Source organism: Pelodiscus sinensis, chromosome 4 (assembly GCF_052426305.1).
Source record: "Pelodiscus sinensis isolate ZL-2025 chromosome 4, ASM5242630v1, whole genome shotgun sequence".
NCBI lineage: Eukaryota > Metazoa > Chordata > Testudines > Trionychidae > Pelodiscus > Pelodiscus sinensis.
This window is the reverse complement of record NC_143055.1, coordinates 102,102,789-102,113,543: the sequence shown is the minus strand read 5'-3', so window position 1 is coordinate 102,113,543 and position 10,755 is coordinate 102,102,789. Positions and strand designations below refer to the sequence as shown.

Here is a 10,755-nt window from a genome sequence, read left to right as displayed (position 1 = left end):
CTCAGAGCAGCTCTTCCATCTGGGCACCGCCCTGCTTCTGCTCTCTCCTGCCCAAGGTGCTGTTTTATGCCCAGCTCCCTCCCCGGTACCCGGAGAGCTGCTCTGCTTGTTCCCTGGAACGAGCTGGATCCTGTAGTCCTCCCGAGACACGGTCTCTGTCCAGCTCCTTCCTCTGCAGCTGCTCCTTCTATCCGCCCTCCCCCGTGCACCGCTCTCTACCCTCAGCTCACCCGGGTCTCCCCTTGCAAAAGGAACAGGCCTGCCATCCCCCCCGGGCGCAGCCCGCCGATGGGGAGCAGCTGATATAGGGGCCACGGAGCGCGGTGCCTCACCCAGGGGTGCTTTTGTCCTCCTTGCTATATCAATTCTTTAGTGTCACGTGTAAAGCAACCTTTTAGGGAACGCTTCTATGCTGCTCCTCTAGTCTTCAATCTCCACCCCAGGCAGCGATGCAACCGTATCGAGGCTTTCGAAGGTTAATTCCATAATGTAAAACCAGTGGGATACCTGAAAGCCTTTAGTCCACCTCCCCACTCAACCTAGACCCCTGCATAGAAACCTCTCCCAGCCACTATCTCCTCAGTATCTTCTCTCAGCCTCTTCCACTCTTTTCCATGAGCCCTCATTGGCCCTTCTCTCCACTATACCCTTGAAATCATCAACGTGTGAAAGAGATTATAATAATTTTAGCTTAAGTGTAAATTGCAATGCAACCTTAAATATAGTATTCTGTTTAAGAATACTTGCATAATGTTTTCCCCCTTTACAAAATAAGTAACCTGACCTGCTGTTCTCTGGGACTTTTAATAATTTAGGAAATGAGAATTCATAGTGAAAAGTATGGCTCATAGAATCATAGAATCATAGGACTGGAAGGGACCTCGAGAGGTCATCGAGTCCAGCCCCCCGCCCTCAAGGCAGGACCAAGCTCCGTCTACACCATCCCTGACAGATGTCTATCTAACCTGTTCTTAAATATCTCCAGAGAGGGAGATTCCACCACCTCCCTTGGCAATTTATTCCAATATTTGACCACCCTGACAGTTAGGAATTTTTTCCTAATGTCCAATCTAAACCTCCCTTGCTGCACTTTAAGCCCATTACTCCTTGTCCTGTCCTCAGAAACCAAGAGGAACAAATTTTCTCCTTCCTCCTTGTGACACCCTTTTAGATATTTGATCATGATATTTCATCTCTTCTAAAGAAGTACAGTGCAACAGACTTTATCTCTTTCTCTTTTCATTGATTATTTTCTCACTTTATTTTATTAGTAGGAAGAAAATGGCAAAAATGTTAAACAAAGTTTGCTGCTCTCTTTGACATGAACATTTTCAAATTGTCATGATTCATGCTGTCTAGTTTGCTTCATATTGGTAGAACAATTCTACTTCAGCCCCATCTAAATTTAGTAATTCTGAGGCTAATATGTTAATTGCTGTGGCTTTTAGAGAGAAAGCTAAATTAGGTTTCTGATTAGGATTCAGTTCAAATTTTATCTATAAATTGGAAACTGCAAATATAAAATGAACATTTGGAAGTACAAGCTTCCTTGTTTTTTGTATGTTTTTGTTTCTTTATTTGAGGGTTGTTCGGTTGGTTTTGTTTGTTGGTTTTAATGAGGATTTGTCCCCAACTGATTGCCCCTTAAAGGATCACAAAAAGCAGTTTCCTAAATGGTCCTTGGATCACAGTAAGATTGGAATCAAGGCCTAATATGCTGCTTGTTAACTTTGCCTCCATTCACCTGTGTTTTTTAGCCTCTTTAAAAGGTTTGCATGCTGCTGTTATGCAGGCAGCATTTTTTTTTTTTTGTTTGTTAGTACAGGTAAGTGCTTTTACAATCAAGAACAAGGTAGTTATACTTAAAGTTTTTTTTTTAAAATAAAGCTTAATGTTATTTTCTCTTAGAACAGGACCCCAATTTGAGACAGACAACTCATTCAGCAGGAAAAGTAAAGTAGGAGTTTGCTGATTAGTAGCAAGGGGACAGGTAAGAAAACAAAAAACCCTTTAATATGAGGCATGTTGGTTGCCAATTGTTCTTTTGGGTCCTCAGTCTTTCTATGTTCTGTTGGTCCATTCATTATAGTAATGGATCTCTAATATGTGTAGCTTTCTAGTTTGTTTACAGTAAATGCACTTTTTGTGTCCACTACTGGGTTCTGGGTGCCTCTATCATCAATAGATACATATACTGCTAATATGGAAGCTGCCCATTTACATTCTAAGTGGTATCAATTCATTGTACTGTTATGAGTCTCACAATATTATGAGGGAATGTGGGAAGTTTAAGCACTTGTTCCTGGATTTATTTGATCAAGCTTTCAGTCTTCTTAAAATAACTTTCTGGACTACATGTGTGAGAAGATTGAGGATGTAAAATTAAGTGTTAAAACCTGAGGTAAAGGAGACCAGTAGTTCTGATAATATCCTATGCAGTTGTTATTCCTAGTTAATTACCAATAATATAAAGAAACCACATGGGACCTGTTGTGTTTTAAATAACTATATTGACTATGTAGACATAAGTAAGACTGAAACATGTTGCAACTGTAGTTGGCTTCCTAAAACAGAAAATAACAAGCCCTACCCAGAGGCTCAAAGAAAGGGTGCTGGAGACAGATTGGTGCTTAGAAATATCATGTCTCTGTTTTGGCTGTGCATATAATTTAGGAATCTTTTTCCTTAAAGAGGAAGAGAGTAGACCTGAGAGGGATCAGGCAGGGGGAAAGGTATAGGAAAGGATGCGCGGCAGGTGGAATGACTGAGTCAAAGAAAATGAGGGAGGTGGTGAGTGTTATTGTCAGAGCAACATGATCAGACCAGGAAGAGAATGTCTAAAATAAAACTATAAAGCACTCTCAAGGCATTCTCAGCAGGGGCTGGCAGACTCCTGAGCTTCTTCCTACCTAACAGACTGGAACTTGTGGGATGTAGTGAAAATGTTTTCCCCTTTCCCGGTGGGCTTTGGAGATATTTTGTGCATGCAATTGTGTAGGGCCTCTATTTGCCCAGCACTAGCTCTGAGGACTGACAAGTATTGACAATTTTAATGGGGTTTTTACAATGACAAAAATAGCTTATGGAGTTGATGTTTAAGATGAAGTTGAAACTTAAACTATTAATACTGAGAACCTAGTAAGGCACTAACTCTTCCTGTTTTAGTGTTGACTCCTCAAGCTGCAATGCTCTAAACCTCCTTAATAGGGTTGTCAAAACTCAATGACTATCTTGAATAATAGATTTTAAGATTACGTTAAAACACAGTAAGCAAATACTGACTTGAGACTTAATAAATGTATTCAACATATCTTAGTCTTCTATTAAAAACCTATGTGGGATACTCTGGGTTAGGCAGTGTATCTGAGTTTCTTAGTTTCACATGTTGAATGGTGTACATAAACAGGTTTTATTTTCTGAATTAGACTGTTAATGTGAGTAGCTTATAATTTGCACCAGACACTTACTGAAAACTGGCATCAAATCCCATTTTTTTTAAGCAGCACAGCTGTAGTAATGCTATCCTAAAGAAACGAATATTCCACTAAACACAGGATCTTGCAAAAATTCACAAATCATAATTTTGTTCTTCTTGCATATTTTTGTAAACAGTAAATTGCTTCTGAGGAAACTTCTCATTCATTAAACAGTTTGCTGTGTTAAGTTACTGGGAATCTAAAAATAGTTTTCCCATGGGAAGATCCTTCTTAAAATGTCTTAAGTGTCACCCCTTACATGGAGCAGCTGTCAACTTTTATTAAGCTGTACTCATTTTTCCTGGAGGAGAGGGAATAACTGCTCTGCTGTATATAGCACCCACCTGTAATGCCACCTCAAATCAATGATTGTAGACTGGACTCTTCTGTTAATAGTTGCCTGCTTGGAGTGCACGATGGCTAAAGTTTGGCAAGTCCTAGTGTTTCAAATATAACAACATGGTGGTAATCTTTTGGTGGCAGTTACTCTCTTTAAGAGAACTCTGATCTTCAATAGGCGCATTCTGCTGGGTGCTGAAGTAACACTTATATCTTGATTTGGGGATCTCATCCTCTTGAAATAGGATTCACAGAGTGAGTATTCAAAAAAAATCGCATAACACAGGATTTGTTTTAAAATACAACCCCCTCCCACCAAAACAAACCTTTCCCTTTTCCCAACCAGCTTTAAAAATGGGAGGCATAATCTGGTCACATCCTGTAGCTATTTCTATCAGTTGGCGACTTGCTGGTCACTGCCAGCTACTGATGTCTAAGTTGTTAAATTTCTTATGGGTGCTGCATTGAAGTGGGTCTTGGGGCCTTTGTAGGAAAGGGTAGGGGGTATTTACTAGCTCTTATTCTCCCCTTGAATTTCTATAAACTTGTGTAGCAGAAGAATGGGCTTGCAAAGCTTGTGGAATGGGATACAGGCAGTACTCTATAAAAGAAGGGTCACCATTGTGAAGGGCTTTGGGGAGAAGACAAGCTCTGATTTCTATGGGGATGGAAAAGGAAGTTGGTTGAGACTACTCTGACCTGGCCAGAACATGAGGCAGCAAAAGTGTCATGGCAGCAGGAGCTCTATGCATGATTCTTATGGAGATGTATGAAGCTGCAATAATATGATAGATGGGGCTTGAACAAGAGTTTGTGGCATAGATGAAGTTGCACTTCTAGGCTCTACAGAAAAGTGGCTAGAGTTGCACACACATAGGATGTGAAGTAAGGGGAGGAGAACATAGGACTAAAGTGTGGTGGTGGTCCCACAGGCTAGGGGGTCTGGAGAAACTGTTCAAAAGAAGATATTGCATCATTGACTGTCTACTTCAGGGCTCCTCCTCTAAATAGCTACTGATGAATGAAGATGCTGGACTAGAAGGGTCACTGGCTTAATCAAGTGTGACCAATTTTTATTTCCCCATGGAAGCCTTCATAAGGGAAGACCTAGGGATCCGCACATAGGGATAACGTTGTTTGTTGAAGGAAGCATAGTGGGTTAAGACTGACAGACACTTCCTTTCTTCTCAAACAGCCCTTCACCCACACCTAAGAACCATGGCAGGCTGGAAATCTTATATTGACCACCTGATGGCTGATGGAATGTGCCAGGATGCTGCCATTGTTGGTTACAAGGAAGTGCCTTCTGTGTGGGCTGCTGTCCCTGGCAAGATCTTTATGGGCATCTCTCCTGTGGAGGTGAGCCTGTTGTTGGGGCAGGATCGTACCCAGCTATTTGTCAATGGACTGACCCTGGGAGGCCAGAAGTGCTCAGTGATCCGAGATGGTCTCATGGCAGACGAAGAGTTCACCATGGACCTGAGAACAAAGAGCACTGAAGGAGAACCCACTTTCAACATTACTATCTCCCGTACAGCCAAAACTCTGGTTGTGCTAATGGGCAAAGAAGGAATCCATGGGGGAAATGTTAACAAGAAATGTTTTGATATGGCTTGCTACTTAAGAAGTGCAGGATATTGATGCTCCAGCTATTCACTGTAATACCACTGATGAAGAAACCATGTTAAAGACTGAACTGCCTGACTTGCACCTAGGAAAAAATTGGATACCTTTCTACTACAAATTTGAGCTTTATGAATTGGCTTTTCTAAACTATTTGTGTAATATGAGAATGGGGAAAAATAAAAATGAAATAAAACACCATGGTGGTTCATTATGGGGGGGAATGACAAGTAGTCTGCCCCAGTAAGATGGGTCTCAATTCTAATGGCTAGAGCTGGCCTGTTTGTCAGATACAAAAAAGTGACAATGAATAAAACTGTCACTGCAAGAGTCCTATTTCAAACCTGGTTCCCTGCCAACTTGTGTCATGGACTACTAGAGCCCAGGCTTCTTGTGGTCTTGGGCAGTCCTGGCCAGGGACACCAGTGTCCACACAGCTGCAGTCACCTTGCCACCTCACTTATCAGAGGCTTCTAGGATCAGTAGCTCCAAAGCAGGCCTGCCAATGCAGAGCGTCTGAAATCTAGCCTCTTAACACTTCAGCAAGCAGTGTGGAAGTCCTGAGAATTCTGAATCAAGCCAGGGCCATCCAGGCTTTCTGGTGTGCTGGAAAGAGCCTGGAGCATGAGCTTCAAGTGTCTGACTTTAGCAGGGTGAAGGACATCCTTTCCAGCTGCTTGGAGCAGTCTGTATGGTAGGGTCACCCCAGATTTGGCAGGCCAGGAAGCTTTGCTGTGGCTGATCATGTTGACAAATAACCATGTTTCTGGTGCAGGGTAACTACCAGTCAAAGACTAACAACAGTAAGACTTGTAATATGTGATGCAATCTGAGCAATGGTGTACATCTAATGCTAGATTTACAATGCTTTCATGGCAAAGATAGAGGTCATCAGGCTTCACAGTGATCTGTTAGACCAGTACAGGTGTGTGTGGGGTGGGGGGGGGGGTTTAATATATATGATCTAGAACAGGGTTTCTTCACTTTCAGGGGAGGTGAGACAGTAAAAAGGTTAACTTCATGTTTGTGCTGCCCCCTGCTCCCCTTGGGAGCCATTTTGTGCACAGCCTAGCCCCACCCCCTCGCCTGACAGGAAACTAATGGGAGTGGCTAGGACTACAAGAGCTCTGCCAGGGAGCTCAGTTGGGGCCTAGCTTCTGAGGGAGTTAGAGGCCTGTCCAAAGCTCCTGGCTGACGAGGCTGCGACCTAGCCTGGGCCTGCCACAGCCACCTTCCCTCAGGCCAGCAAAGGCTTCCCTGCCTGGGCTACCAAGGCCTGGGCAAGCCGGCCAATAGGGCTACCCTCTGACTTAGAGGAACCCAAGGCTCTACTGGTGATTCAGAGGACTGGCCTGAGCTGAAGGCCTGGCTCAAACCCCAAAGTCTGCGTGAACCCTGAGACTTGGCAAACCAGCTGGATGCAGCCATCTGAGCTAATTCCCAAGTCCAACGGCTGGTGGCGCTGTGGGGTGAGTGAACCCCATTACAATGCCTAAATAAATAATATGAGTTTTCTACTTTGAACCTTTTCCCAATAAATTTGCATTATATTTGAAGATGATAGTCAGCAATGCTCGCATATTATTGTAGTGTGTCTCACAGGCCTGATTAATTTGCACTGCTATTGTAGTGTGCCAATCTCTAGAAGTTAATAAGAAATTAATGTTTATAACTTTAATTCATAATACTAATTATGAAGAAATCTAAACTTTAGAATTTTATCCAGTGAGAAGGCAATTGAGATAAATTTTCTGGGAGGCACCTCACATCTTCTGTATCCCCTTCACACCGCCCCGGGGGAGGCACACCTCACTAGGTAAGAAGCCCTGATCTAGAAGATTAAACTGTTTCAGGTGGCGTTAGTGGAGGGGGCACAGAGGCTTGGGAACCCTCTATTAAAACTGTCTTCCAAAACAAAAACTCACTGGGTGCGTCTAGACTAGCAAGATTTGCCGGCTGTCTACACTGGCCACTTGTCAAAGTCAGACAGGATTCACAGATGGCTCTGTTTATTGGCAAAGCTGCTCTGCTAAATGCACCCAGAAAATGCAAGGCTCAAACCCCTTAGATTTATACAGTCAAAAGAGAGCCAACTTAACAAGATTAAAAGGTGGCAAAACTTCACATCATTAGTATGAGACTAGTCAAGTATCTTCATTTCCACATCAAGCGCAGAGCTATCTTCTGTCCCTATCTCACTTACTTTCTGCATAACACCTAGGCTGTGTCTAGACTGGTCAGTATTTCTGGAAAATCAGCCACTCTTCTGGAAAAACTTGCCAGCTGACTACACTGGCAGCTTGAATTTCTGCAAAAGCACTGACGATCTCATGTAAGATTGTCAGTGTTCTTGTGGAAATACTATGCTGCTCCCGTTCAGGCAAAAGTCCTTTTGCGCAAAACTTTTGCGCAAAAGGGCCAGTGTAGACAGCCCAGATTTGTTTTCCGCAAAAAAGCCCCGATCGTGAAAATGGCGATTGGGGCTTTTTTGCGGAAATGTGTCTAGATTGGCGCGGACACTTTTCTGCAAAAAGTGCTTTTGCGGAAAAGCATCTGTGCCAGTCTAGACGTTCTGTTCTGAAAATGCTTTTAACAGAAAACTTTTCCGTTGAAAGCATTTCCGGAAAATCATGCCAGTCTAGACATAGCCCTAATGTTTCCTTTTCCTCTTACCCCAGGCATACCTGGCTAGCACTCTGACTTGCATACCTACAAATAACATTAACATACTTTTCTCCTTCCTGTTCAGAGACAAACAGGATTCCTTCAACTTATTCAATTTATTACAGCATAATTCATCTTTCTCTTACAATATAATTCTTTCTATTTTCACATGCAAGAGCACTGACCTAGTAATGTACAAAATCAGTGCTTCTTGTGCAAGTACTTTGATGCTCCTGCTTGGGGTGGGAAACCCCTCTTGTGCAAGAATACTTGCTCAAGAGGGCCAGTGTAGACATGGAAGAACTATTTTGCACAAAAAAGCCCCGATGGCTAAAATGGCAATCGGGGCTTTCTTGCACAAAATCTCATCTAGACTGGCCACAGATGCTTTGGCACGGATGCTTATCTGCAAATCTAGATGCGCTTTTGTGGAAATACTTTCAATGGAAAAACTCTTCAGTCAAAAGTATTTCAGCAAAATCATGCCAGTCTAGACACAGCTACTGAATGTATTTGTTTTAACCATAACTCACTGGGAAAAGTTTCTCTATTCACATGAGAGAACTTGGAAACCACCAACCTTCCCAAGTAGCCAATAGCCTGGTAAGGATATACATCTTGGATGTGGGAGAACTCCTCTTAACATGTCTGCTTTGCGCAATATTCCACGTGCAAGCTGTATTCCTAGCTATTTGGCCATGGCTTCAGCTCTGGCACTAGGTCCCAGCATTTTAATCAGTACCCTGCAACAGTCTAGTTCTAACACTTCAATCTTTCTTCCTCATACTAGAGAGAGCTTCAGAGGAGTAGCCAAGTTAGACTGTAAAAAGAAAAACTTAAACAACAAATGGTCTGGTAGCACTTTAAGGACTAACAAAACATGTAGATGGTATCATGAGCTTTTGTGGGCACAGCCCACTTCAGATGACTGGAGTGTTGGAAGTCCAGAACCAAGAATAAATAAGGGAAAGGGTAAGGAAAAAGTTGGACAGAGGGAGAGAACATTGGGTAGATAAGTTTCAAAGGGATAGCTGAGGCAGTCTGACACAGGAAAAACTATTTCACTACACAGTATCTGATACTGTAAAGCTCTAAGCAGGCTGCAGAAGATGGTTTTTTGTCCAACATCAAACATTGTTGCAAGGAATACAGAAGTATCTCAGTGTTACGAACACTTTAAAATCCTACAATTGTAATCATGAGACTCTTTGAACCTTAGCATTGAACCTCTCCCTTCAGTTGTATTGACTAGAGCTGAAGAAGTCCTACGGAGAGCTTTGTTTGAGCTGTTTCAACTGAAATATGATGGAACATAGATGAAAGTGAAAAATTATTCTGACTGGTAGGTTGGATAGGTGAATTGGATTTTGGGCTTGCAAACAGGTCTAGCATGGTATGGATGTTTGGTTATAGTCATAAGTGGTGTGAGGGGAAAATAGCAGTCTTCTGTAATCAAATGCCATGACTTGGAGGAGGGGTGGGGGGTTTTTTTGAGTAATTTCCCAGCCTGAAAATCCCATCAGCGAGGCTTCTATTTACAGCCCATAAAAGAATGTTATCTGACATGGGGAAATCCTACATTTATATTAGGGGGAAAAAACATGCTATGTATGGTTTAAATGGTTGATTTATTCATTATACAGAGAACCAAAATATGTATAAACTAAATTTGTTATCAACTACTCATCCTGCTAATCTTCCACTGTGAGATTTCTTCCTATTCCCTGAACAGTCAGGCATTATACTCAAAACAACTTGTACATTTTAACAGTTTATGAAAAGATTTAAAGACTAAAAATGTACAGTACAAAACTGAAAGTTACAGAACTTACTTTGCTATGTCATCTAGCATTTTCCAATTATTCTGCATTCCCTGTAGTCTAGAAATCTTAATTCATGCAGATGTTACAGCAGATCAGAAATAAAATACTAAATTTTAATTATATATGCATTATTTTCCATGACAACATGTTCATTTTTCTTCTGAGTGAACCATTCTGTTCAAAAGAGTTCTCAAATATTTTGATAATTCTGTAGTACTGGTAACCTATTCACTGCTGGGTTATGTATACATATACTAGCAAGGCCTGACCCTGCAAGTCAGAAGGCAACAACACAGAGCACTTGCTTAAAAGCTCTGCCCACATATTTTAAACAGAAGCAGTAAGTCATTAATAGGAACCAATTTACTATATTGCAAAGTACTGTTGGATCACTGTTTAGTGGGCAAATTAAGTGTAACAAGTATAGTTGCCTTCAAATCATGTTTTGTTTTATCTCTAAGAACCATCAGGACACATGAAAATTTTCTTTAAGTGGAAATCCTTGACTTCCATTTCTGAAACGTAAATTGACATTTTGAAAGAGGGATAATTCAGATTATACACTGATTTTTCCTTTCCCTTGGATTCTTCCTTTCTCTGCTTGCTTGCTAAGATAGAAATGCTGATCTAAAGCCAAATAAGGTCAGTTGGAGTTATTGGAAAGAGACTCATTGACGCTGGATCAGATCTTTAGTTGATCACAATTGATAAAGAATAGATTCACAGGAAATATGATCTGTACCTTGTATTTGGGATCATCCAAATAGTCTATCATGGTTTGCCTGCTTCTTATTTTTAACTGCACCATAACTACCACTAAGACTCAGAAA

General features: G+C 41.6%; 1 pseudogene across 2 annotated transcripts; it reads left to right on the top strand.

Annotated features, from left to right (window-relative positions):
• The first annotated feature begins 1,790 nt into the window (after nucleotides 1-1,790).
• LOC102454092 (profilin-1 pseudogene) lies at nucleotides 1,791-5,634 on the top strand (annotated as a pseudogene). 2 transcript variants are annotated; one of them, XR_016349350.1, is made up of 3 exons: nucleotides 1,791-1,825; nucleotides 1,914-1,990; nucleotides 5,011-5,634. The product of XR_016349350.1 is annotated as a profilin-1 pseudogene, transcript variant X2 (transcript). The 2 variants fall into 2 exon arrangements; XR_016349349.1 differs by having other exon boundaries at nucleotides 1,808-1,825; nucleotides 1,909-1,990.
• The last annotated feature ends 5,121 nt before the right edge of the window (nucleotides 5,635-10,755 follow it).